General features: G+C 41.8%; 1 protein-coding gene and 1 long non-coding RNA gene across 2 annotated transcripts in view; one reads left to right on the top strand and one right to left on the bottom strand.

Moving 5' to 3' along the window:
* ZNF41 (zinc finger protein 41) overlaps positions 1 to 27,928 on the top strand; it is a 333,150-nt gene that overhangs the window by 31,099 nt on the left and 274,123 nt on the right. The gene's annotated exons all lie outside the window — the stretch shown is intronic.
* The window catches only part of LOC134735966 (uncharacterized), a 29,400-nt gene continuing 20,166 nt past the window's right edge, over positions 18,695 to 27,928 (bottom strand). The window contains exon 4 of the long non-coding RNA XR_010119578.1: positions 18,695 to 19,489. This is a non-coding gene — a long non-coding RNA (uncharacterized lncRNA). The remainder of the gene's footprint in view (positions 19,490 to 27,928) is intronic.

Genomic DNA, 27,928 nt, shown 5'->3' with positions numbered 1-27,928 from the left:
CTATGATTGAGTATCTCAACAAATCTTGTCTATAGAGAAGGCAAACTAGATAGAGTGAAGATAAGGCTAAAATTGATAAAGAAGCAGAAGTCATTCATTTTAGCCAAGAAAAGGGGGGATATTTAGTATTCTGGGGGTTATGCAGTGACTTTGTCTTTGTGCTTAAAGAGATAGCTTCTTTAAAAAAAAAATCCCAGTCTGGTCCTCAGCAGGGATATTTCACTGTCACTCTACTCTGTGGAGATGTGGATTTTGGTAGCAGAAGCCATCATCTAATCAAGAGTCTAACTATGACTGAATGATTACATAACCCTATGGTAGAAGAGACAATGCAAGCCCTGTATGGGGTCTGGTGGTATTTTAAATGGCACCACCAAACCCCAGTGTCAGGCAGCCAAACCAAAACTGAACACATGTTATGCAGTGAAGTAGTTCAATTCCTGTGACAAATTAGAAAAGAGTCCTCATTGGGCTCACACCTGTAATCCCAGCACTTTGAGAGGCCTGGCAGGAGGATCACTTGTGCCCAGGAGTTCAAGACCAACCTGGGCAACATAGCGAGACCTCGTCTCTACAAAAAATAAAAATAAAAATATTAACTGGGCATGATGGTGCATACCTGTAGTCCTAGATACTTGAGAGATTGAGGCGGGAGGATCGCTTGTGCCCAGGAGATTGAGGCTGCAGTGAGCTGTGATTGTGCCACTGCACTCCAGCCTGGGTGACAGAGTGAGACCCTGTCTAAAAAAAAAAAAAAAAAAAAAAAACCCTGGCCCTGATGTTGCCATTGCCAACAAGAGCAGCTATTTGGGTTGAGGCCCTAATGAGATCATAACATGGTCAGAAAAATTCAAACAAGTCCAAAGGCAAAGGAATACAGACAGGTGAGAGAACAAACCTAAACAGAAAACAGATTTATGTGGTTACTATACAAGGAGTGAAAAGGGCAAATCAGAAAAACTTTTTTGGCAGTACCCATCCTACTCCAGTCAAGCACCAATAGAAAAACCTGACCCCATCTATTTCAGCTAGATGAGTGGGGACCTGATCCCCACCCCACCACCTTGCAGAAAGCACAGGGCAGTGCTCTCATCCCCTGCTGGGGTAGTGTCAATGGGACAGAGCAGGGAGTTAATATTTCATCCTCTGCCCAGTGGAAGCATGTGGCACTCTGACTCTCCTGCCAGGTTAGTGTCACCAAGGTGGGGTGCAGATCTGATCTTACGTACATCCCCCTGCCTGGAAAAAGCAGGCAGTCCTCCAATTTTTCCACAATAGTAGTATCAGGGAGGTCCGGTGTGAGCTGGGTCTCCACTCTACCTGGTATCAAAAAGACTGAACAATGCAGCAAAAGTCAGGGCCAGTTGCCTCCCTTGCCTCCCACCCCAGTGGGGCCCATCTAGAAGGAATGAGACTGAACAAGGCCACCACTTGGGTGTCAGTGGATCCCAGTTAGAACCTGAGAATCAAGCCACACATGGCATCAGTGAGGCAGAATGAAGTGGGGGGAAACAGCTAGAGGACACACTGTTTTCCTCCACCCTTGCCATCAGCAGGGCCCAATAGGGAGCTGAGCTTCTGCTCCCACCCTGCAGTAACAGGCAGTGTGTCAGATCCTGCTTTTCCTCTCCCTCGCATCAGCAAGGCTCAGTGGAGATGACCTTATACGTTGACATGTACTCAATCAGGTGGTGCAGATGTCCCCAGAGTCAAGGTAAAGTTGTATTTCTGTGCATTGGCACATCTCTTTGCCGGGGTGGTGAAAGCAGGAACCAGCAGGAAGCTAAGAGTACATAGCCAACTAATCCTTGTGCTACAACTCAACAAGGTGCTACTCATACGAGTAGGTTTGATTGCTTGGTAGTGACAGTCCAGTGACCACAACCAAGGAGGATTTAACAAGAGGATTTTATTACTTACAACAAGGAGGACACTGGGGATAATTCCTCAAAGCAGCACCTCCTGGAACGAAGATGAAAACAAGGGCTTTGGTGGGGCTGGTTAGCTGAGTCATTGTACGTAGAGGTGGAGTAAAGGCAGCACAGGTGCAGTCATGAACATGCTTCCACATAGAAGGTGGCAAATAGGCTCCTCCCTGAGCAGGGTTTTAAGTATGCCAATGAGGAGAGTTGCCAAAGTCATCTCTAACTCAGGCGTCTCTGGATCCAACTGTTTTTGTTTGTTTGTTTGTTTGTTTTGCTGGGGCTGATCTTCTTCCTGGAACTTTTTGAAATAAGAGCCCAAGGTGCAGCAGTTAAAAATGGATACTTTTTCACAGTACTGACTCCATGTTGACAAAAGTTTATTTGTTTGAATATAATTATTACTTTGCTTGAGTTTGTAGATTATTCAGGAAAAACAGCCTCAGGAAACATGACCTTCAATAGAGATAAAAGAAAAGACGCTGACCAACAACTCTGGGACAGGCTGACCAGCCCGATAAGAATATACGCTGATAGCGCCTGCAGAAGGCCACAAAACATTGACCAAGAAAGCAATGATTAACTGCCCACCCGAGACTGCACGCGTGCAAATGTTTTGATCATCATTTCCCCTAATTTCCCTTAAACCTCCCTGATCCAGAGATCCAACTCGGTAAGGTGGTCTTTGAATCTTTGAATGCTGGTTCACTGCCTCCCCTAGGTTGCTGGCTTCTCAAGTAAAGCTAACTGTCCTTTTACCAAAGCTTGCCTTTTGAGCTTTTGGCTTTCAAATAACTAGTGGCCCAGGCCTGAGTTCGGTTACATGCTCCAAAACCCAGGGACCCTGGGTTGCAAAAAGAGTGCCTGCTGAAAAAGAAGATTAAAACTCAAAACGGAACAGCTGTGACTGAACTGTGGCCTAGTGAAGTCACTGGACACTGTGATTTAGGCTATTTGGATGTCAGAAGACACGGATCAGGGCCAGGTAGAATAGAAAATGCTGTTCTAGGGGGTGCTGATGGAGTCAGTAGACGTTGCCCTGGGTGTTGTTGGTAATTCACAGATACTGTGCTGGGGTCCAGTAGGGAGTCACAGAATAATAACGTGATGGAGGCTAATGATGATAGTGACAGGAGGCAGCCAAACGCCTAGGAAGATAGGGGTGGGTCCCTGGTGAAACCCCACCTTCAAGCTGAGGACAGTCCCAGGTAAAAACCTCGGACCAGAGTGCAAACGTCTGTTCCTGTTTGCCTGCGCCTCCCCTATTCTGAGCCCATGAAAGCCCCAGACTCAGACACATTGCAGCGGAGGGTGCGGGTTTGGAGGGCTTTCCTGCCTTCAGGTAGGGGGACCACCAACATGTCCCCTCTCCACAGAAAGCTATTTCATCACTCATCCCTCAGTAAAACCCCCTGCCTTGCTCGCTCTTTGATAGCACATCCTCATTCTTCTTGGATGCTGATCAAGAGCTCAGGACCCACCTAGTGCAGGTACCCATAAAGGTTGTTGCACTGGCCCTTTGCCCTCGCCAGCAGAGGGCAGCCACCCCACACGACGGGGCCAGGAGCCAACTGAGCTGCTAACACGCCGCTGTTCATCGGGCTGTGGACAGAAGAACTAAAAGAGCTTATCCCACACTCACTTGCTCATGTGCTCCCTCCCACAAGGGGTTGAGTGGCACGGGCTGAGTAGAGAGGGTGCCCTTGCTGCGAGTCTGGCAAAGGGGCTGAGAGAAAATTCCTGTGTCAATGAATTCATCATTAGCCCCCATCACACTATTGTTCTGTAACAATAAGGCTAGTGACAATAAGGCTAAAAGTATTGGGTGCATCTGCTGAGCGCAATTGACAATCTAGAAAATGATAATAAAAGGCAGAGAGTTATTAACAGGCAATGAAACCAAAGTGTTTCAGGGGTTATGTTGGGGGAAAATTGAAGGGGCGCAGAGGGTGTTGGGAGATCTATAGTGTCCTCAAATCCCTATTGTCCCCTGAACAGCATCTATTGTTTCCCCATTTTCTCCCAGCAGTCTGCTCTCCCGCTATTTCCTTCAGCACACTATTTGCTGAACTTCCCATTTTCCTCCATCACGGTGTTTGTGGAAAACCTCTTGAGGTCCTTTCACTGGGCCTCACTGTTATTAGAAAAGAGGGTCCCAATCCAGATTTCAATAGCAGGTTCTTGGATCTTGCACAGGAAAGAATTAGAGGCAATTCACAGAGCACAGTGAAAGAAGCGAGTTTAGTGGAAACTATTCTGTTACAGAGTAGGGTGTCCTCAGAAAGCAAGAGGAGGAAAGCACTGTCCTTTGTTAGTGTCCCTACTTATAAGAAACTATAAGGAGCTAGAATTAAACTTGGAAAGTGCAGATATGTTCACTATGGGTAGGAGCACTTGGTGTTATTAATGACCATTAATTCTTCAACCTAAACTTGTTCATTAATGTTATCTTTAAGCAAAGTGGGCTGCATGCTTAGGACATCTGGACATTCTGCTGGCTTGGTGGGAGATGCTCTGTATGGCCGTAAATATTCTGTATTTATAATTGATGGTCAACTTAGAATGTGGCTATTTTCAGATCATAAGTATTAACCCTATAGGTGCTTTGTAAGTGCCTAGTTACTCACTCCAAAATGGACTCACTCTAGTCACATTTTATTAAACCAGAGGCCCAGTAAGCAGGGATTCCTGTAACATCAAGATACCCTATTTGCTTTTAGCCCAATGTCTGTGGAACAACTCCCATGGTCACCGTGACATACCACCCAGATCTCTCTTCAAGGAAAGATGGTTTCCCAGTTATCAGCTGACAGTATTCAGGACTGTAAACCCCTTCAGGAATTGCCTGAGATGTACGGAGCTACCATGCCCAAGATCATGCCCTTTCCTGGGGCAGTCCCCATCCAATGTCTGATCAAGTCTAGGGAATAAAAACTCAGCACAGCAAAGAGCCATTCTAGCTCCAAAGCTCCCTGCAGGATTGGCTAAGGCTGTCATTTGGTCTGCAGCACAGCTCAGCTTCTTCTGTTCACTCCAGCTTCCATCCACTCTTTCCCACAGGTGTTTCTCCCAAGGGCCCCCCCCCAATAAACATCCTGTACTCTAAACTCTTTCTCAGAGTCTGCTTCCTAGAGAACTCAACACATAACAATTAGTATCAGAAGTGCTCTGAGAAAGCAAGCTGTGGATGAAATGGAGTTCTGGAACTACATCACCCACTGCCCATCTGAGAAAGAAGTCATCATTAGCAGCAGGTGGAGTGCAAACAGCTCCTGGAATAAATAAACAATTCAATTGTTAAAACTCTCACAGGTGGTGAACTGGGCTGGCTACTGGTGGAGGGGGATGCACATGGGGGAAATAGTAACAATCAGGCTAAAAGTTTTTGGTGCCTTTGCTGAGCTCAATTGACAATCTAGAAAACGACAATAAAAGGCAGAGGGTGGTTAACAGGCAATGAAACAAAGTGTAAAAGCCTCAAGGGGCTTCCTTGGCAGCAGCATATGAAGAAGCTTTCATGTCCTGAAGTGGAAGGGCAAAGGACACTAAGGACAAGTCTCGGGACTTGGTCAGAGCAGCAGAGTACAAGGAAAGCGACACTCCCAACTAAGGCAAATCTTTTATGCCGAGGTCAAGGCTCTGACTGGGAAAGGAAGCAACCTTGACACAGGGTACATCTGGGTTGATGACCTCCAAAATCCTGAATCTCCAGATTCCTTTTATTCCAGTTATTATGGCTATGTTGCAAATTTCTCCAAAACTTAGTGATGTAAAACAACCATTTATTATGCCTACAGATTCTGTGGGTCAGAAATTCAAGGACTTGCCTCGGCAGTTCTTGCTTAGGGTTTCTCTTGTGGCTGCATTAGATATTGGCTGAGGCTAAAGTCATCTGTAAGGCCATCTGGTCCTGGAGTGTCCACTTCCAAGTTAGCTCACTCACATGGCTAGCAAGTTGGTACTGGCTGTTTCTTGGCCAGGAGCCTCAGTTCTTCCCCGCATGGCTCTCTCCACAGGGCTGTTCTCACAGTGTGGCAGCTGGCTTCCCCCAGAGTGAATGATCTGAGAGGTCAAGGAAACAACTGCAGTGGTTTCTATGACGTAGACTCAAGTGTACTGAATTGGTCATACAGGACCAAGTCCTTAACCAGTGTGAGAAGGGACTATACTAGGGCATGAATACCAGAAGGCAAGGGTTATTAGGGTCCATCTTGGACGCTGGTTACCACATCTGTGAACGCTGTAAGCCTGCAGAAGTGGCCCATCCCTCCCTGTTAAGGACTATCACAGCCCTATGCTGAAGTACAGTGCAGCCCCTCCACTGTGCCCCCATCAGGATCTACCCTCACTTCCCCTCTTTGCCACTATACCCGTAAATAAGGTTAAGCCACAGCATAACCCACAGATATGTGCCGGACATGAAAAGGGAGGAAAGAGACTATACTGCAAAGGCGATGCAAGGCCTGGGCTGCATGTACCAACAAGAGCTGCAGGAGTACATATGGGGCAGAATTTTGAGGGTGCTTGATCAAGAGGGATTCTGAGGATCACGAGCTGGTGGATGGGAAGAACACAAGAATGGGTAAAAGAAAAACACAGGATTTAACAACTTGGCAAGGACTTCAGGAAATGATGTAATTCACCACGGAGATGGTTCCTTGCAATATGGGGAAAGCAATAATCTGTGCTAAGTGATGTTGAAATGCCAGATTTGCCATGGCAGTTAGTAGGAGAAGGGATGAAAAGTCTCAGGGAAGTGGACCTGCTGGATACAATACCAGAAACTGGATAATTACACTCCACGAGAAGTCCTATTTACAAAGGCCATTAAGAATTTTCAGGTGAGAGGGACACCAACATCACTAAGTTCAGTGGTGTCTCTCCTTTCTAGGTCAGGGCTGGCAATAGCAAAAGCTGTTATAGACTTTTGCTAACTGATTGCTTTGAGGATGATAGGACTGCAATGCAACAGAGGCGAGTTTCCAGACCTGAGCCACTTTCAGACCCAGAGCGCATTAATTGAAGAGGAGGTTGGTCCCGAGGAGAAAGGACGCTATAGTACCACAGCAAGTACATATGATCCCTAGGGGAACACATGATTATATCAATGGATATACAGTAGGCACTGGGCACAAATTGGCAGTCATTCTCAATCAAAATTCAAACCAAAGCAGGAATATTAAAACCTTAAATACAATAGAGATCACTTACTGAAAGTCATCAAGAAACATAACACTGAATTGAAAAATACTGAAGACGTCTCCACTGAAGAAACCAAGATAGGCTCCATAATCACCATTACTTAGTATTATTTTGACAGCTTTCACTACTGCAATAGAAATGAAAAGGTGTCTGCAGTGCTGTACGGCAGGGAATATGGCTGTGCCCACTTGGCTCTTCACTGTGGGCATCATTATCTGGGGAAGGTGTCCATTCCATACAGAAGACAAAGGCACTTCCTGCCTCACAGAGCAGAGTTGTGAACTTACACCAGAGCAGCAGGCAGCAAGGGTGGGGTCCTCCTCTGGACAGGTTTTCTGGAGGGAAGTGTCTTTTGAGCTGGTACCTAGAGCTTGCTGCAATATTTAGAGAAGCAGAGGTGCCCCTCAGTGCATAGCACGGTGTCAAGGGACCATTTGCTAAGAAGAGGACGGGAAAGAGCCAGGAATGAGAGCCTAGGAGATAACACTGGGGTAATTGTCAAGCTGCTACATGCTGTTCTGGGATGAGAATACTGGGGAAAATGAGGAGAAGATATTATGACAGCACAGCCCACTCCAACTGTACTGGTGGCAAGTGGAGACAGGGTTCTAAAAGCCCCTGTTAATAACTATCAGAACACACCCCAACCTCCACAGGAAAATAGAAGCAATTATCATTAATATCTAATATGGACAACTGGTGTTTTCTTAGTCTCTATTTTTCCTTGGATTCTGCTCTTGTAGATACTGGAAATGAATCAGCACGCAAAAATGACAACACAAGAAAACGAAAAAAAACAAGACAGATGAGGCATGGTAGCTCACACCCGTAATTCCCACACTTTAGGAGGCCAAGGCAGGAGGATCACTTGAGCCCAGGAGTTCGAGATCAGCCTGGGCAACATAATGAGCCCCCATCTCTACAAAAAATAAAAATTAAAATAAATTAGCTGGGTGTGCTGGTATGCACCTGTGGTCCCAGCTCCTCAGGAGGCTGAGGCAAGAAGATTGCTTGAGCCCTGGAGGTCGAGACTGCAGTAAATCATGATCATATCACTGGACTCCAGCCTGGGTGACAGAGCAAGACCCTGTCTCAAAAAACAAACAAAACAAAAACTCTGGCATGAAGGATCAGGTGTACTATTCATGGAGCACTTACTAGCTCCACTTCCAAGTGCTTTATGTGGATTAATTCAGTTTTTTTCTTACATCGAATCTACGAGGTATCTGGATTTGGGTCATTTAGAAGGCCTTTCCTCACAACTGTTAGAAAGGAATTCATGTATATTATATTCTAGTACCTGTATAATTTCATTATTTTTACATTTAGATCTCTCATCCATTTACAGCATGTTCTATGTAAAAACTTTCAAATCTGAGACTGAGCTGAAAAGTATAAGAAATGCTTTATTCAAACTGCTCCACAGCAGGAGCCCCTGATCTAAATCAGCAACTTGCTGAGCAAAAGGTAACACTGTGCCAGACACTTCCTAAGTTGTAGAGAAAGGGGAGACTTAGAGTTAGCACATCTGGAGTTCTTTTTTGTTTTGTCTGTGGTCCACTGTGCTGACAGGGTGGTCCTGTTTTTATCTCTTGTACTGGGGAATTGTTTATGTTCAACAGCAGAACATCAAAGCCTAGCTGTCAGGAGAAGGCTAGTTCCCAGCTGAAAGAAATCAGAGGCTGTTTTATCTTCTAAACCCCACTTCTTCCCCAACCACATACTTATCAGTTTTAGTTTAAGACAAAGGTTAGGGGTCTACCTGGGGTATATTACTGGGCTCTTACAATTCTCATGTATTGTGCGAGGTATAGATCCAATTTAATCTTTTTTCTAAATGGCTATCCAGTTATTTAAAACTACGTCTTTGCCCCGGTGTCTTTTTTTTAACTTAAATTTAAAAAAGTAGAGAAAGGGTTTTGCTATGTCAGCCAGGGTGGTCTCAAACTCCTGGCCTCAAGTGATCTGCCCTCCTCAGTGTCCCAAAGTGCTGGGATTACAGGTGTGAGCCACCGTGCCCAGCCTGCCCCAGTGTCTTGAACTCTTTTCTCATACACAGTACTATAATTTCTAGGCATACTTGGGTCTATGCCTGGAATTTTTATTTCTAGTCTATGGTCTGTCTGCCCATTCCTGTGTCAGTATCCCATTGCTTTAATTATAGGGGGGATGTAGTAGAATCTAAAGTTGGGCAGCGCTAGCCTCTCTCATTTCTCCTCTTTTTCTTGCATGTGTGTTTTTACCATATGGATTTTAGAAAGTCTGGCTCCTGAGCTGAAACACCTACTTATGCTCTACTCCCTCTCTCTATGATATTTATTGACAACATTCTTTTGGGTGGAAAAAAAGTAGAGAAATTGTTAAAAGAAAATAAAAAACATTGTTTTGTGATAGATTAAGTCATTGGCCCCAACCTTTCAGCGCTTCCTGCATCTACATCCTTGCCTTGCCCTCACATAAGCAGAGTATACTTCCCTGCCTCTTCAACTTGGACTTGCACATGTGACTTACTTTGGCCAAGAACATGTGAGAGTGAGTGTGTCAGCTCTAGGTCTAGGCTTTAAGAGATACAGAACCCCATCACTGATCCCAAAGATCCTCAGTTATTAACTCCACAGACTTCCTCATCACTGACCACACAGAATCCCTCCATAACCCGTACCACAGACCCTCATTAGTCACCCCATAGTTTTCCCATGTGCCCTTATGTTTCTGCCATAGCTGTGAGAAGAATATTCCCATGGGGAACCTCTGCCCCTAAAACTTAAGCCCCACACTGAGAGAGTTGAAGAGTAGAGATGCCACAGCTAACACAACCTTAAATAGAGCCACCCAACCAAGCCTAGCTTGGATGAACAGAACCCCAGCTGAACTGTAAATCTGTGAGAATGAACACTTATAGGTACATGCCTATGAGCTCTTGTGTTGATTACCCGGTAACTAACTGACACATGAGTAATGGTTGGGAAAATTCAATACCATTAAAAGAGGTGTTAAGCAAAAAACGAATATGCAGAGATGTGGGAATAACAATGTTACTTTTCTAAAACAGAGAAGAAATGAATTCCTATACAAGTATAAGTATGTAGAGATAATTTATGTGTGTATATATAATTATAAGCACAGGGACAAAAATAAAACAGATCACACTAGATGGATATCTCTAGGGGGTTGCTGATGTGGGTGAAGATGCAATGAAATGGGAAAGAGGGGGTGGAAAAGTAAACAAGGAGGATAAAAGATATATTACATAAGCCAGTATCTATGATTAGATCATGTTCATGCATTTACTAAAAACTATACATACACTATTGTGTATGTATAAATGAATAAATTAGTGTCATGATTTTTATTTTAGAATATGTTGTTAGAGTAGAGAATGTGAAATGCACGGTTACTTTAGATTTTAAAAATAACAATACATTTATACTTCCTGTTACTCCTTTTACTTTGCAACATTATGGATTTAAGAGCATGTTTCCCTCAGAGCTATATTGTGAACCTATCATTCATTTTCTTCACACTTTAAAATGCATAACTTTCCACAGTATATAGCATTATTATTTACATAATTTCCCACAAACTTTTCTACTAAAAATCTGTTTTGAAAAATTTTACAAGGAAGCTTTCCTAATGCATTAAATTGTCAACATGAAGATTGTGATAATCAATAAGGCTGGTGCAAATGAGAAATTTCCTGGCCGGGCATGGTGGCTCACACCTGTAATCCCAGTGCTTGGGAGGCCGAGGCAGAACGATTGCTTTAGCCCAGGCATTCAAGACCAGCCTGATCAACATAGGGAGACCCTTCTCTACCAAAAAATAAAATAAAAAATATTTTTAAAAGGAATTTCCCCCCTTTCTGCCATGCATTCTTAAAGTTTCCCTTGAGAATTATTTCCCACATGTACAGTAAGGAACAACTTCCCACTTAAGGCTTTTCCACATAAATCAATCAGATCTGATTCTTGAGAAAGCTGTATCGTTTTTCAAAAACAAACAGGTTTTCTAGAAAGTATAAATAGTTCCACACATAATGAGAATAGACTTCTGAATGGAGCCTTAGCAAAGTCACTATACTTGTAGGGTTTATCTTAAATGCAAGTTTTGTAGCATTTCTCCAGTGTGGAACTGTTGGTGAAGGCCTTCCCACATTAAGAACATATATAGGGTTTCTCTCCTGTGTGAATTTGCTGACGCATTTGGAGGCATGATTTCCTAGCAAAAGATTTCCTACAGACACTACATTAATAAGGCTTTTCTGCAGAATGAATTTTCTGATGTATAATCAACTCTGGCCTCTGTCTGAAGGTCCTCTCTCAGTCAGTACAGAGTTTCTCTCCAGTATGAGTTTTCTGGTGTGTGAGAAGGCTTAATTTTTTGGTGAAAGCACTTCTACATTCGGTACATAAATATAGCTTGGCTTCATTGTGAACTTGCTGACTGCCATAAGAGTTGTGGCTTGGAAGTTAAGAATTTCCCACAAGATTGCATCCTAAGGTTCTCTCCAGCATGAATCATCTGGTGGGTAATGAAGTTTGACTTCCAGTTGAAGGCCTCGCCACATTCATTACATACATAAAGTTTCTCTCCTTGTGAGTTTTTTGATGCATATTTAGTATTGGTTTCTGATTGAATGTCGTACCACATTCACAATATTCTTTTTTTAAGATATGGGGTCTCACTATGTGGCCCAGGCTGGAGTGCAGTGGCTGTTCACAGGCATGATCATGTCATGGCACACTGCAGTCTTGAACTCCTGACTCAAGCGATCCTCTTGCCTCAGCTTCCCAAGTAGCTAGGACTATAGGCGCACACCACTGCACTTAACTATCATATTCACATTGCCTCTCTTCAGTATAAATCATCTGGTGTTTCCCGAAACGTGAAATCCCAGTGAAGGCTTTTCTACAGCCACTGCACTTGTCAGATTTCTGTCCAGTGTGAATTCTTTGTTGGACCTTGAGTGTTGCCTTCTGGATGGAGCCTTTGTGTATTCACCACACTCACAGAGTGCTTTGTAGCACCGTAGAGCACTCTATTAGTTTTGTGAATACACACTCTACATGGATTTCATTTCCATGGATTGCATTTTAAAATTTCTCTCCTGCATAAATATTTTCATGTTTATTACAGAATGAACTACACATGAAAATAGTCAATAGTTAATCTTGCCAAGGTTCTTTGTGGTTCTATTATCATTCTGTGAGTCTACATTTTGTTTCCAATCCTTTACAAATGAATCAAATTAATGGGGTCTGTTTGTTAGAGGACAATGTTTGGAACCACTTGAAATACTTTTACAACATTGTAATAATCATAATCTCTCTTGTATTTAATGTTTTCTTTTTGATGAAAGAAATATGACTTCAAGGTTTGTTTGGATGTTCCTGATATTTCTCCATCTGGTCATCATAATTTTTTCTAACAGGAAGCATCTCACTGTGAAGTCAAGTTTTTTCAGAATTTACTGCTGTGCGACTTCAAGCCCAAATTCCCCTTCTGAAATGTAAAAGAGAGAGTAATTATAACTGAAAGAATAGTTAGAGGATGGAGGAGAAAGCATATATTGTTCACCCAATTGGAACACAGGGAAATATGAGTCATATGACAATGATGATTATCATGATGATCATCATTACTATAAATATCTATGTGGCAATTACTATTTGCTGTGTATTTATCTGGGACTTATAATCTACCAGGTACTGTTATTTAATGCTCTCTGGGCATGGTGGCTTATGCCTGTAATCCCAGCATTTTGGTAAGCTGAGGCAGGAGGATCACTCTAGCCTAGGAGTACGAGGTTGCACTCAGCAGCAATTAATCCACTGCACACGAGCCTGGGTAACAGAGAAAAACCCTGTCTCTAATTTTATAAAGACTTTTTAAAGAAAGACTTAATGCTTGCTTTGCTGGGTTTTGGACTGGCATGGAGCCTGTTACCCATTTCTCCCTTTTGGAATGGGAATGTTTACCCAATGCCTGTACCAGCATTGTATATTGGAAGTAAATAACTTGTTTCTTATTTTTATTTTATTATTATTTTTTTTTGAGACAGAGCCTTGCTCTGTCGCCCAGGCTGGAGTGCAGTGGCCCAATCTTGGCTCACTGCAACCTCTGCCTCCCGGGTTCAAGCGATTCTCCTGCCTCAGCCTCCTGAGTAGCTGGGATTACAGGTGTGCACCACCAGGCCCAGAAAATTTTTGTATTTTTAGTAGAGACAGGGTTTCACCGTGTTGGCCAGGCTGGTCTCGAACTCCTGACCTCAGGTGATCCTCCTGCCTCGGCCTCCCAAAGTGCTGGCATTACAGGCGTGAGCCAACATGCCTGGACTTTTATTTTATAGGCTCACAACTGTAATTAACTTGCCTTAAGTCTCAGATGAGATTTTCAACTTTGAACTTTTGAGTTGATGGTAGAACGAGTTAAGATTCTTGGGAACTGTTGGGAAGGGATGATCATATTTTGCAACATGAGAAGAATGTGAGATTTGTGGGGCCAGGGGCAGAATGCTATAGTTTGGATATTTGACCCATCCGAATCTCATGTTGAAGTTTGATCCCCGGTGTTAAAGGTGGGGCCTAGTGGGAGGTGTTTGGGTCATGAAGATGGATCTCTCATGAATGGCTTGGTACTGTCCTGGCAACAATGAGTGAGTTCTCACTCTGTTAGTTGCCACCAGAGCTGGTTGTTAAAAAGGGTCTGGCACTTCCTCCTCTCTCTCTCACTTTCTCTCCCACTGTGTGATCTCTGCACAGACTTGCTTTCATTCACTTTCTGCCATGAGTGGAACAGTGATGGAGGCCCTCACCAGAAGCAGATGCTGGCACCATGCTTCCTGTATAGCCTGCAGAATACATGGGCAAAAATAAACCTCTTTTCTTTATAAATTAAAAAATAACATTTTTAAATGCCTAGCACTAAACTAGAAAAATGAAGCTATCCATCACCTGATGAATGGACAAACAAAATGTGGTATATTCATAAAATGGAATATTATTCAGCCACAAAAAAGAATGAAGTACTGTTACAAGCTACAACATGGATGAACCTTGAAAACATGTTAAGTGAAAGAATCTAGACACAAAAGGCCACATAGTGCATGATTCCGCGTTTATGAAATGTCCATAGGGCAAATCCAGAGACAGAAAGTAGATTACTGGTTGTCAAGGGGTGGAAGCAGGGAAAAATTGAGACTTCTTTTTTTTTGTCAACAAACAATTTATTAAATTTTCAGATTTCCTGTAATTTTCCATTACTATCCATCATACATTTCTCTGCATGGTCACGCTAAAGATATAAATTCATCACATCCATTAGATAAATCAAGAAACTCAAAACTCACAAATATAGGGCCGGGCACAGTGGCTCACGCCTGTAATCCCAGCACTTTGGGAGGCCGAGACAGGTGGTTCATGAGGTCAGGAGATCGAGACCATCCTGGCTAAGACGGTGAAACCCCGTCTCTACTAAAAATACAAAAAAAATTAGCCAGGCGTGGTGGCGGGCACCTGTAGTCCCAGCTACTTGGGAGGCTGACGCAGGAGAATGGCGTGAACCCCGGAGGCAGAGCTTGCAGTGAGCCGAGATCGCGCCACTGCACTCCAGCCTGGGCAACAGAGCCAGACTCTGTCAAAAAAAAAAAACTCCCAAGTACAATCTTCAACTTTGTAGAATGCTACCAAGAAGTAAAATAAGATGAAGGTAGAAAGATTCACTTTGAAATGCTGCATGCAATGATATAGCAACACATTGGAAAATCTAGAGAAAATGGATAATTTTCTAGAAAAACATAAATGACCAAAACTAACCCAAGAAGAAATTTAAAATGTTAATAGACCAGTTACAAAGAAGAGAATGTAAAGTGATTTTTTAAATCTATAATTTAAAAAGTACTAGGGTTGCACGAAGGATAATTCCAATGTTATTTAAAGTATCCCAATTAAAAAAAACTCACCAATCATTTCATATAGCCAGTGCAGCATTAATATGAAAACCTGATAAACACAAGACAAAACAAAACTATAGGCCAGGCACAGTAGCTCACACCTGTAATCCCAGCACTTTGGGAGGCCAAGATGGGTAGATCACCTGAGGTCAGGAGTTCGAGACCAGCCTGGACAACATGGCAAAACCCCGTCTCTACTAAAAATACAAAAATTAGCCCAGGTGGGGCGTGGTGGCTCACACCTGTAATCCCAGCACTTTGGGAGGCCGAGGCAGGCGGATCAAGAGATCAGGAGATGGAGACCATCCTGGCTAACACAGTGAAACCCCGTCTCTACTAAAAATATAAAAAAACTAGCTGGGCATAGTGGTGGGCGCCTGTAGTCCCAGCTACTCAGGAGGCTGAGGCAGGAGAATGGCATGAACCCAGGAGGCAGAGCTTGCAGTGAGCTGAGATCGCACCATTGCACTCCAGCCTGGGCGACAGAGTGAGACTCCATCTCAAAAAAAAAAAAAAAAATTAACCCAGCATGGTGGTGCATGCTTGTAATCCCAGCTTGAACCCAGGAGGTGGAGTTGCAGTGAGCCGAGATCATGCCACTGCACTCCAGCCTGGGCAACAGAGCGAGACTCTGTCTCAAAACAAAAGAAAAAAACCAGAACTATAGACCAATCTTACTTATACATATGAATGAATATTCTAAATAAAAACCCAGCACTGTTATTAATAATTGCAACAACAAAAAAGGGTAATACACTATGGCAAAGAGCATTGTATTTCAGGAATTCAAGGGTATTTCAATATCAGTTAAGTATATATATATTTTTAATTTTTATTTCTTTAATATTTCTTTTTTTATTATACTTTAAGTTCTGGGATACATGTGCAGAACGTGCAGGTTTGTTACATATGTATACACATGCCATGGTGGTTTGCTGCACCCATCAACCCGTCGTCTACATTAGTTATTTCTCCTAATGCTATCCCTCCCCTAGCACCCCACCCCCCCATAGTCCCCAGTGTGTGATGTTCCACTCCCTGTGTCCATGTGTTCCCATTGTTCAATTCCCACTTATGAGTGAGAACATGCAATGTTTGGTTTTCTGTTCCTGTGTTAGTTTGCTGAGAATGATGGTTTCCAGCTTTATCCACGTCCCTGCAAAGGGCATGAACTCATCCTTTTTTATGGCTGCATAGTATTCCATGGTGTATATGTGCCACATTTTCTTTATCCAGTCTATCATTGATGGGCATCTGGGTTGGTTCCAAGTCTTTGCTGTTGTGAACAGTGCTGCAATAAACATATGTGTACATGTGAGACTAACTTCTAATAGGTTTGGGGTTTCCCTTTGAGATGATGGATATTTTCTGGAATTAGATAGTGGTGATAGTTGCACAACATAGTGAAGTGTATGCTTGAAAATGGTGAATTTATGTGATAAATAAAAATATGCTATAAAGGGAAAAAAAGAATGGAGGGCTGATGTCTTGGAAGAAATTTGGGTCCCTGAAGGAACACAAGAAGCAAGTATTATTAAAAGAAGTACATACGAAATTCTGGGTTGAAAATTCTTTTCTTTAAGAATGTTGAATATTGGCCCCCACTCTCTTTTGGCTTGTAGAGTTTCTGCCGAGAGATCAGCTGTTAGTCCGATGGGCTTCCCTTTGTGGGTAACCCGACCTTTCTCTCTGGCTGCCCTTAACATTTTTTCCTTCATTTCAACTTTGGTGAATCTGAAAATTATGGGTCTTGAACCAACTCAAACGTCCAACAGTGATAGACTGGATTAAGAAAATGTGGCACATATACACCATGGAATACTATGCAGCCATAAAAAATGATGAGTTCATGTCCTTTGTAGGGACATGGATGAAGCTGGAAACCATCATTCTCAGTACACTATCGCAAGGACAAAAAACCAAACACCATATGTTCTCACTCATAGGTGGGAATTGAACAATGAGAACACATGGACACAGGAAGGGGAACATCACACTCCGGGACTGTTGTGAGGTGGGGGGAGGGTGGAGGGATAGCATTAGGAGATATACCTAATGCTAAATGACAAGTTAATTGGTGCAGCACACCAACATGGCACATGTATACATATGTAACAAACCTGCACGTTGTGCACATGTATCCTAAAACTTAAAGTATAATAATAATAAAAATAAATAAAAAATAAATAAAAGAAGTACATAAAAGAGCAACACAATTCTACTTATTTAAGTATTTATCTTGGAGTCTGTTTGGTATAGCAGCTTAGAATTACCATAATTCATATATCATCCTTGCCCAGAATGGGAAACAGTGATGTTCTGACAGAATATGTGACATAGTCCTAAGTTTTCACAAAATATTTATAGAATGAGTAAATTACGCCATTTTCATATTCCACCATGAATTTTAGATATTGAACATAATCTGATTAAATGCATTTATTTTCCCTTTTTTGGTGAGCCTGATATACTAGATGTTAGCTCTGTCCTGTGTAAAAGCCTCTCTTCTTTCACCTTTATATTTTTACTCCTACATGTTATGATTTTTAGTTATTCTAGAGAACATAAGCATTGGATTCCTAAAAATTGATTTGGCATTTTTTCCACTTTCAATTTTCCATTTAACCTGTGTTGCACCTTTCATCATTGAGATTATTGCCACAATGTCCATTGCAAAGAATTTACTCTTGGGTTGAAAAACTCATCTGTAAGTCCCTTGTCCTACAGAATCAATAACATACATAAATGAAGAGATCAAGAGTCGTCAGTCTTTAAAATGACTGTGTAGGTGATTTTGCATTCCACAAATTATTCATGCAATTGCCTTTAAAATCCAGTTTATTTGCGATTCCAATCTTAACTTCACGTTCTTCTCCAGAAAGCTTAATTTTCATGCCTATTTCCACTAATACAAAATTTATATGGGCTCAAGAATAAATTAAGTGTCCACTGTGCTGAAAATTACTCTCAATCTTCCATATCTGAATTCAGGGAACATATTTTTTTGCACTCCAAAAGCAGATACACTCTGCCACTTGTTTTTAAACAATTGTTTTTACTAGATTTCCATTATATTGGAGGGGATTATTGTAGAAAGCCTAATAATTTTGGCTTTAAAGCCATTGTTTTTTCAGGTATAATTTATGTTCCTTTGAGTTTCTCTCACCAGACATTTTAAAAATAACACAAAATATTCTCCTCTGACTACCTCCATATATTTAATACCTTCAATATTCTAAATAGGTTCTATGTCCTTAGCGCTGCAGTAATGAAAAGTAAAATATCCCTTATTACCAAGGATTTACTTAAAATAAGAGGACAAAAGCGTCAAATACCATATGGTTTAAAACTCTCTAGTTTGAAGAATTTGCAGACTGGGGAATCAAACAAGTGAAAAAATACACTAGAGTAGTTAAGAACTATTTCATGGAACAGAAGCAACTGAATGAAAAATGAAAATATGCATATTGTCCACATATGCAGTACACAAAATAATCAGAAGCCCAGATACACAATGGAGCTTTATACGGTAGACATAGAGGAAAATGTGAAACAATGAAATAGAGCATGAGATATCCTATTAGTTTTTCATTGCTGCATAACAAATTCCCATGAACTTAGTAGCTTAAGACAACACACTTTTATTATTTCACAGTTTCTGTGTGTCAAAAGTTCACACATAGCTTAACTAAGTCCTCTGTTCAGGATCTCACAAGGTGTCAGCCAGGCTATATTTTCATCTGGAAACTTGACTGGGGAAGAATCCACTTCCAAGATCATTCACATCATTGGCAGATTTTATTTTCTTGCAGCTACGTGACTGAGGGCCCTGGCTTCTTACTGGTTGTCAGCTAGAAGCTACCTTCAAATCGAAGAGGCCACCCATGGTTTCTAGAGGCTGCCTGCAGTTTCTTGCCATGTGGGTTTCCTCAATATAGATGCTTACCTCATTAAGCCAGTAAGGAGAATCTCTTGTGCCAGTCTACTAAAGCAGAGTGTTAGATAATGTAATGAAATCATGGGAGTTACATCATATCATCTTTGACTGTAATATAACCTGATCAAGGGAGTGATATCCCATCACCTTTGCCATATTCTATTTGTTAGAAACAAGTCACAGAGATTCTACCTGCACCCAAGGAGAGGAAATTATACAAGATTGTGTGACTCACTATGGATCACCTTAGTGTGTGTCCACCAGAGTCTTCCCTCTGACCGCCAATGCTTTATATTCCTCTCACATGCAAAATACATTCACCCCATTCCAAGGTCCCAAAAGGCTCACCTCATTACAGTATCAGCTCCAAACCTAAAATTTTATCACCATATTAGGTCCAGGTGCAGATGAGGCTCCTGGGTGTCATCCATTAAGTACAGCTTCTGAGGCATAATTCCTCTCTTTCTGTATGTGGACCTGTGAAAACAGAAGAGACAGGTTATCTTCCCCCAAAACACTGAACATACAATGGTTGGGCAGACATATAATAACAGTCGTAGACATTCCAATTCAAGATAGAGAAAAATCGAAGTTATAAACCCTCTTTTAGAGAAGAAGTGAGTTAAGGGAGTTTACAACTTTCAAGATGAGTTACCTTCTGTGACGGTTAATTTTATATCAACTCAACTGGGCTAAGATGCCCAGATAGCTGGTAAAACATTATTGCCAGGTGTGACTGTGAGGGTGTTTCCAGAAAACATTAACATTTGAATCAGCAGACTGTGTAAAGATTTGTCCTCACCAGTGTGGGCAGGCATCATCTAATCCACTGAGGGACTGAATAGAACAAAAAAAAATGGAGGAAGGGCAAATTCACCCTCTCTGCTTGAGCTGTGGACATCCATCTTCTCCTGCCCTCAGACATTGAGGCTATTGGTTCTTGGGCCTTCAGATTCCAGGGCTTACACCAACACCATCCCCTCACCCCATACCCCATTTTTCAAGCCTTTGGCCTGGGACTGATAGTTGTACCATCAACTCCCCTGGTTCTCAGGCCTTCAGACTCAAACTGAATTATATTATCAGCTTCAGCTTTTCTAGTTCTCCAGCCTGCAGAAAGAAGATGGTGGGGACTTCTTGGCTTCCATAATGGTGTGAGCAAATTCCCATAATAAATCCCCTCTTATATCTATATACCGTATTGGCTCTGTGTCTCTGGAGAACACTGACAAATACACCTTCAGGGCATTTCAAAGGCATCAAGCTCTCCCAGAAAACACGAGATTGACTTCCTAAATAGAAGTCAATGGTGGCTCACACCTGTAATCCCAGCACTTTGGGAGGCCAAGGCAGGTGGATCACTTGAGGCCAGGAGTTCGAGACCAGCCTGGCCAACATGGCAAAACCCCATCTCTACTAAAAATACAAAACTACAAAAATTAGCCAGGCATGGTGGCACATGCCTATAATCCCAGCTACTTCAGAGGCTGAGGCTGGAGAATAGCCGGAACCTGGGAGGCAGAGGTTGCAGTGAGCCAAGATCATGCTACTACACTCCAGCCTGGGCGATAGAGTGAGACTCTGTCTCAAAAAAAAAAAAAAAAGTTTACTAAGATGATTAAAACAAAAAATTCCAAGGCTTAAGTACATGTAGGAAACATGGAGAGCACAAAAGAGGGAAAGATAAATTCTCCATGGGGAAGTAGGTTTGCCTGCCAGTGTTGGGGAAGCTTAACATGGAAAGTGAGACATGTGAGGCAAAGTGCAAAAGCATGCGGGTAAAAAATAAAATAAAATAAAAAATAAAATAAAATAAAAAAATAAAGTATCTGACATCATGGAAGTGCAAATAGCTCTATGCAAAAGGACAGGAGTCTATGTCTCATGTTAGGGAAGCAAAATAAGTTTAAAAATCTAAGGACAGACTGGGCGCAGTAGCTCAGGCCTGTAATCCCAGCACTTTGGGAGGCCAAGGTGGTTGGAAAACGTGAGGTCAGGAGATAGAGATCAGCCTGGCCAACATGGCGAAACCCCATCTCTACCAAAAATACAAAAATTAGCCAGGCATGTTAGCACACACCTGTAATCCCAGTTACTCGGGAGGCTGAGGCACGAGAATCAGGAGGTTAGAAACCCGGGATGTGGAGGTTGCAGTGAGCCCAGATCATGCTACTGCACTCCAGCCTGGGTGACAGAGCGAGGCAAAAGTAATAATAAATAAATAAATAAATAAAAACTAAGGACAAATGCTGGACTACAATCATGGGAAAAGCATGGACTTTTTACTTGAACTAGTGGATCACCACTAAGGGATTCTATATATAGGAAATAAACACAAACTAACTTTTGTATCTTGAAAGAATAAATTCCACGTTACCATTGTATTTTGTACTTCAGGATAATGTGTTAAAAATAGAGACTTTTTTTTTTTTTTTTTTGAGGAACCGACCACAAGCTGGGCCATCACACAGAGTTTTAAGTCCAGACTGAAAACACATATTGTATGATCCAATATTCCTTTAATTTTGAACTATTTAAGGCATAAGAAGTGTCAAAAGGCTTCAGAGGAATATAAAAATGTAGGATAGTTTGTACCTAGATAAAACAAGATAATTAGAGAGGTGTGCACATGAAGAACCCGAGGGGCTGAGTTCTGCACTGGCCCTGTGCCTTTGATTTATTTGGAAGACAGCTCTAAATCAGTGGTTCTCAACATTGAGCGTGTATCAGAATCACCCAGAGGGCTTGTCAGCACACAGACTGCTGAGCCTCACACCCAAAAGTTAGATATTCAGTAGGTCTGGCATAGGGTCCAAGAATTTGCATCTCTAACAATATCTCAGATGCTGTTGCTGGTGGTCCAGGGAACACACTGAAAGAACCACTGCTCCAGAAGATGGCCATGGCAAACTCTATTGCGCATTTATCATTAGGTTGAACACCTGTCCAGTTTACACCTGCTGTTCCAGCATGATTATTAATGATGCCTCTTTCACTTTCCAAAGTTTCTGAATTTGGATGATAAAGTATAAGGTCACCTCACCTATAATCCATAATGAGATCAAAAAGGGGTTTTGGAGCCGAGCACAGTGGCTCACGCCTGTAATCCCTGCACTTTGGGAGGCCAAGGCCAGTGGATCACTTGAGGTCAGAAGTTCAAGACCAGCCTGGCCAACATGGTGAAACCCTGTCTCTACAAAAAAATACAAAAATTAGCTGAGTGTGGTGGTGCATGCAGGTAATCCCAGCTACTTGGGAGGTTGAGGCTGGAGAATCTCTTGAGCCCAGGAGGTGGAGTTTGCAGTGAGCTGAAATGGTGCCACTGCACTCCAGCCTGGGTGACAGAGCGAGACTCTGTCTCCAATAAATAAATAAATAGTACAAAAATTAGCCAGGCATGGTAGCACGTGCCTGTAATCCCGGCTACTCAGGAGGCTGAGGCTGGAGAATGGCTTGAGCCTGGGAGGCGGAGTTTGCAGTGAGCCAAGATGGAGCCACTGCACTCCAGCCTGGACAACAGAGCAGGACTCTGTCTCAAAAATAAGAGGGGTGGGAGATGGTTTACATTCAATTATCAGGAAATTTTTACCCTGGAAAAATTTTTCTTCACCCTTGTAGTCATTTTTCTCCCTGAGGCCAAGGTAAATCCTACAAATAACTGCATTTTCTTTCCAGCTATGTCTGATAGGAAGCTCAGAAGGAAACTTGCAGTTTAATTTTACTCTGCAGAACCCTAGGGCCCAAATGCCTACAGCCCAAATCAATTCTGGTCCTTATATTTTTTCTATATTTTCTCTGATCTAATTTTTATGGAGCTATACTTGTACATTTTACTACAGGGATTCTTAAAAGCTCACAAAAGCTGCTGAACTGCAACGGGTGCAACAAACAAATACATGAATTAACGATAACTCATGAGAAACGTGGTTATTTCCTGACTTTCTTGGGAAGGGATGTAGGTCTGTGAAGTCAAGGTTGTATTGCTCAGATTAAGTAGGCTGGAAATCTCCACACTTCCGCTGGGCAAGAGGCTGTACCCCATGGGAAGCCAGAGAACTCCATGCCTCTGTGATCACAAGCTGCATATGTGTGACTGATTTGATCATGTGGCACTTGGAAAAAGGCAGATTTCTCTTTGGGACTAAGTGTGCAATTGTCCTCTCCCAATTCATTTATTATTATGATTATTATTATTATTATTTGAGACACAGTTTCGCTCTGTCGCCCAGGCTGGAGTGCAGTGACACAGCTTACTGCAACCTCCACCTCCCAGGTTCCAGCAATTCTCATGCCTCAGCCTCTGGAGTAGCTGGGATTACAGGTGTGTGCCACCATGCCCAGCTAATTTTTGTATTTTTATTTATTTTTGAGGCAGAGTCTCGTTCTGTCGCCCAGGCTGGAGTGCAGTGGCACGATCTCAGCTCACTGCAACCTCCGCCTCCCTGGTGCCAGTGATTCTACTGTCTCAGCCTCCGAAGTAGCTGGGATTATAAGCGCGTGCCACCATGCCTGGCTAATTTTTGTATTTTTATTTATTTATTGAGACAAGAGTCTTGCTCTGTCGCCCAGGCTGGAGTGCAGTGGTGCAATCTGAGCTCACTGCAACCTCTGCCTCCTGGGTTCCAGAGATTCTCCAGCCTCAGCCTCTCAAGTAGCTGGGATTATAGGTGTGTGCCGCCACACCCAGCTAATTTTTGCATTTTTAGTAGAGACATGGTTTCACCATGTTGACCAGGCTGGTCTGCAACTCCTGACCTCAACTGATCCACCCACCTCTGCCTCCCAAAGTGCTGAGATTACAGGCGTAGCCACAGCGTCCAGCCCATTTATTATTAACACCTGTCCTTACACCCTGACCCAAGAGTACAATTTCTAAAACTATATCTGTAGAAAATAATCATGTATGTGCACAAAGATTTAAATGTAGGAATTTTACCACGGTGATGTTCATAACAGTTAAAACCAAAACCAACTTTCATAAATATTTATTAACAGCATATTGGTTATATAAATTATGATATATTCAAAGATACGCTATTTGCAGCTGTTACAATTGTTTAGAAAAATTTATGCTGCCATGGTAAAATATTAAAGTTAAAATACAACGTAAAAAAACAAGGTAACCAAACAACGTGATTCCAGTTTTAATTTAAACTAAAAGTGCACATATGAATATACTGATCACTTGCAAACATAAGCACCAAAGCACATACCCAGAAAAAAATATATGGAAGCAAATAAATCAAATTGTTGATAGAATTTATATTTAGGAGATGGCAGAGTTAGAGGTCATTTTTACTTTCTTCTTTGTATTTATTCATAATGCATAACTTAATATTAGGAATATAATTATTTATATAATAAACGAAACTAAAGCAACAGAGTTTCAGAATATATACAGGCTTACTGACTGCATGACCCTGAGCCCTGAGAGGATGAACCCTTCCAGAGCCAACAGCATCCACAGGCAGGTCTGAAAGGAGGGAGCTGTCAGCCAGGGCCTGGCTCACTCATCATCCTCCTCGGTTTACAGAATCTCAACGGGAACTCTGAGTGGGAAAATTTATCTCAGCTGTGGTGGGTGAAGATAGAAGACACAGTCAGGAGACCTGGCTCCAGTCTAGTGCTGTCACTGCCAACCTGAGAGGTCTGGGTGAGTCACTTGCCTTCTGGGGCCATTTTATTCATCTTTGAAGGGAGGAGGGAGAGCTGGAAGGACCCTGGAGACTGTGGTGGCCCTACTACCCTGTCAGTCCCTAAGTTCCAAAGAAAAAAGGGTTTTTCTATACCTAAATCAGGATAGAGGAGAAATTGGCACATCCCCAGAGGAAGGGGGAAAGGGAGTGCTGGTGAGAATCAGCTGACATCTGTAAAGAATCAATGGAGAGGGAAGGATCCGTGCTGGGGTGGGGGATAGCATCTCCCTGACTATGGCTGGTGGCTGCTGCCACTCGGATCTCCCCCCAGACACCCTGCAGGGAGCTGCCTCCCTCTCTCCCCTAGGCCATGGGGATGAACCCTCCACATCCCCCCCTCTTCCATCTCAACTCCACAGAAGATTATGATGTACAGTAAAAGGTGATCACTACATCACTGATCCTCCCCCACAAAGCTGCTAAAAATAATTAATCACCACAGGAACCCTTGCAATGACCAAATTTGGTTACAATCTTTTTTAAAATCTCTCTCTGTTTTGCAGATAAAGGTTACAGTCTTATAGTCCAAAGATGAGGAGAAATTCTTAAACACTTCCATGCAGGAACAAGTTTTATGCAAGGGAGAGGAATAAGACCAGCAGCAGACATCTCATTGACAAAAATTGAATTCAGATGTCATTTAACATCTACAGACCATGTATTAGTTATCTATTGCTGTATTATAAATTACCACAAACTTGATGGCCTTAAAAACACACACATCTCATGGTTTCTGTAGGTTAAGAATCTGGGTATGGCTTAGCTGGGTCCTCTGTTTCAGAGTCTCTCATAGGGCTACAATCAAGGTGTCATCCAGGGGTTGTGGCCTCATCTGAAGGCTGAACTGGGGAAATACTTCCAAGCTCACTTACGTGGTTGTTCACAGGATTCTATCCCTTTTGGGATGTTGGGATGTACTGAAAGCCTCAGTTTCTGATAGTTGGAGGCTATCCTTAGTCTCTTGCTACATGGGCCTTCCCAACATGGCATGTTGCTTTGCCAAAACCAACAAGGGAAAGAGCCTGTCACCAAGACAGAAGCTATGATCTCTTGTAATCTAACCACAAAGGTGGCATCCTCTCAATGTTAAGGTATTGTATTGGTTAGAAGCAAGTTACTCAAATGGAGGGAATTACACAGGGTGATGAATTCCAGGAGGCAGGGATCACTGAGGGTTATTGTAGGAGCTACTTCCCATAGACCAAGCTTGTCCAATCTGCGGCCCATGGGCCACATGTAGCCCAGGACGTCTTTGAATGCAGCCCAACACAAATTGGTAAACTTTCTTAAAATATTTTGAGATTTGTTTTGCTATTTTTTTTAGCTCATCAGCTATTGTTAGTATTATTATATTTTATGTGTGGTCCAAGACAATTCTTCTTCCAGTGTGACCCAGGGAAGCCAAAAGATTGGACACCCCTACCATAGGCCATGGAGAGATAAGAATTCCAATCCTGTACCCCATCCCAAGAAACCATTCCTTGGTCAGGGCAAAAGAATGACAGTTTCAGACATGAAATAATTTGAAGAGTGTTTCACTGATTTATTCTGCTTAAAGAAAATACTTAGGGATGTATTCTAAATAAATGAATATGAAATCCTAAGAGAGATCTCAAAATAAGAGAGCAAAACAATGGTTCACAATTACTGTTGAGGTAAAATACACACCCCTGAGCACACACTCCTACAGTTAAATTACAATAGATGAAGTCACTGGGGATTTTGAATAAAAATGTTAAGTGAGATTTCTTGAAGCAGGATTAACTCAACCTATAAGAAAAATATAGTCTTTAAATACACAGCTTAAATTTTTCTAGAAAAATAAGAAAGTAATACTATTCATCTTCTTCTATAAAATAAGGTCCAGTTATATTCGGATAAAATAGTAAAGGAAATAAATCATGCCTGTTGGAAATGGGAAAAGTATATAATGGGACAATTAATAAAAGTAAAACTTTCCAAACTAATGAGGAAAACAGTAGGGAAAAAATGAACAGAAACTGGTGGAGCACAGTGACTCACACCTGTAATCCCAGCACTTTGGAAGGCTGAGGCAGGCAGATCACTAGAGGTCAGGAGTTTGAGACCAGACTGGCCAATTTGGCGAAACCACATCTCTACTAAAAGTACAAAAACTAGCCAGGTGTGGTGGCACATGCCTGTAATCCCAGCTACTTAGGAGGCTGAGGCAGGAGAATTGCTTGAACCTGGGAGGCAGAGGTTGCAGTGAGCCAAGATCAGGTCACTGCACTCCAGCCTGTGTGACAGAGCGGGACTCCATTTCAAAAGGAAAAAAAAAAAAGAAAATACGTGACACAGTGTGGAATGGTCTAAGATATATACTTTAGGATTCATCTCTCCCCAAAAAACACAGAACCACAGGAGAAGTTTGTTTTAAAAGGTAGATTTATTCTACCTTTTGATAATATAACAGCTGAAGTAGACAGAAAGACAAAAAATAAATCATCCAACTAGATTGAAAAGTCCCCACCAAGTCCTAATATCTAACAGAGAATATAGTTTCTTCTCTTATATCCATGAAAGTTTTACAAAATTATGTCATGTACCTAGGCCACAGAGAAAATATTGAATAACATTTACAAATTCATATTCTACAGGCTACATTCTCTGACCATAATAAAAAACATAATTACATAAAAATGAAAAAAAGACAACCAAACTACCTTAACCACTAAGAACCTAAGAAGCTTTCTTCAATACCTAGGATCAAAATGAGAAGTCAATTCTGTAGTTTCACCTTCCATACCAGAGTATTTGAAACGTAGCTACATGTAGAGGAAAGTGTATAATCTCAAATACTTTACTATTAAAAAAAAAAAAAAGACTGGAAGCCCCAAAATGATCGAGTTGGGAACATGACTTAGGAAATTAGAAAAAGAACAGCAAAATTAAACAAAAAAAAATAAAATAAAAACACAGAACAAAGAGTCAAGAAGTGATAAATAATACAAATAGAAGTTTATATAAATAAAATAAATATAAAATTAGGACGTATAAATAAATAAAAAGCTGATCTGGGAAATCTGATCAAATTGAAAAAAAAGAAAGAAACACAATATTAGTAATGAGAAAGGAGATATTGTACCAGACAAGTAGTAATGTAAAGTAGTTGTACTGGAATATGAGGTATAAAGTCTAGAGCAACACACTTAAACATTTAGAACTATATGAGTTCCTGGGAGGAGAGTAATTATAAAAT

Source organism: Symphalangus syndactylus, chromosome X (assembly GCF_028878055.3).
Source record: "Symphalangus syndactylus isolate Jambi chromosome X, NHGRI_mSymSyn1-v2.1_pri, whole genome shotgun sequence".
NCBI classification, from domain to species: domain Eukaryota; kingdom Metazoa; phylum Chordata; class Mammalia; order Primates; family Hylobatidae; genus Symphalangus; species Symphalangus syndactylus.
The sequence above is the reverse complement of the archived record's forward strand: the minus strand, read 5'-3'. Positions and strand labels throughout refer to the sequence as shown.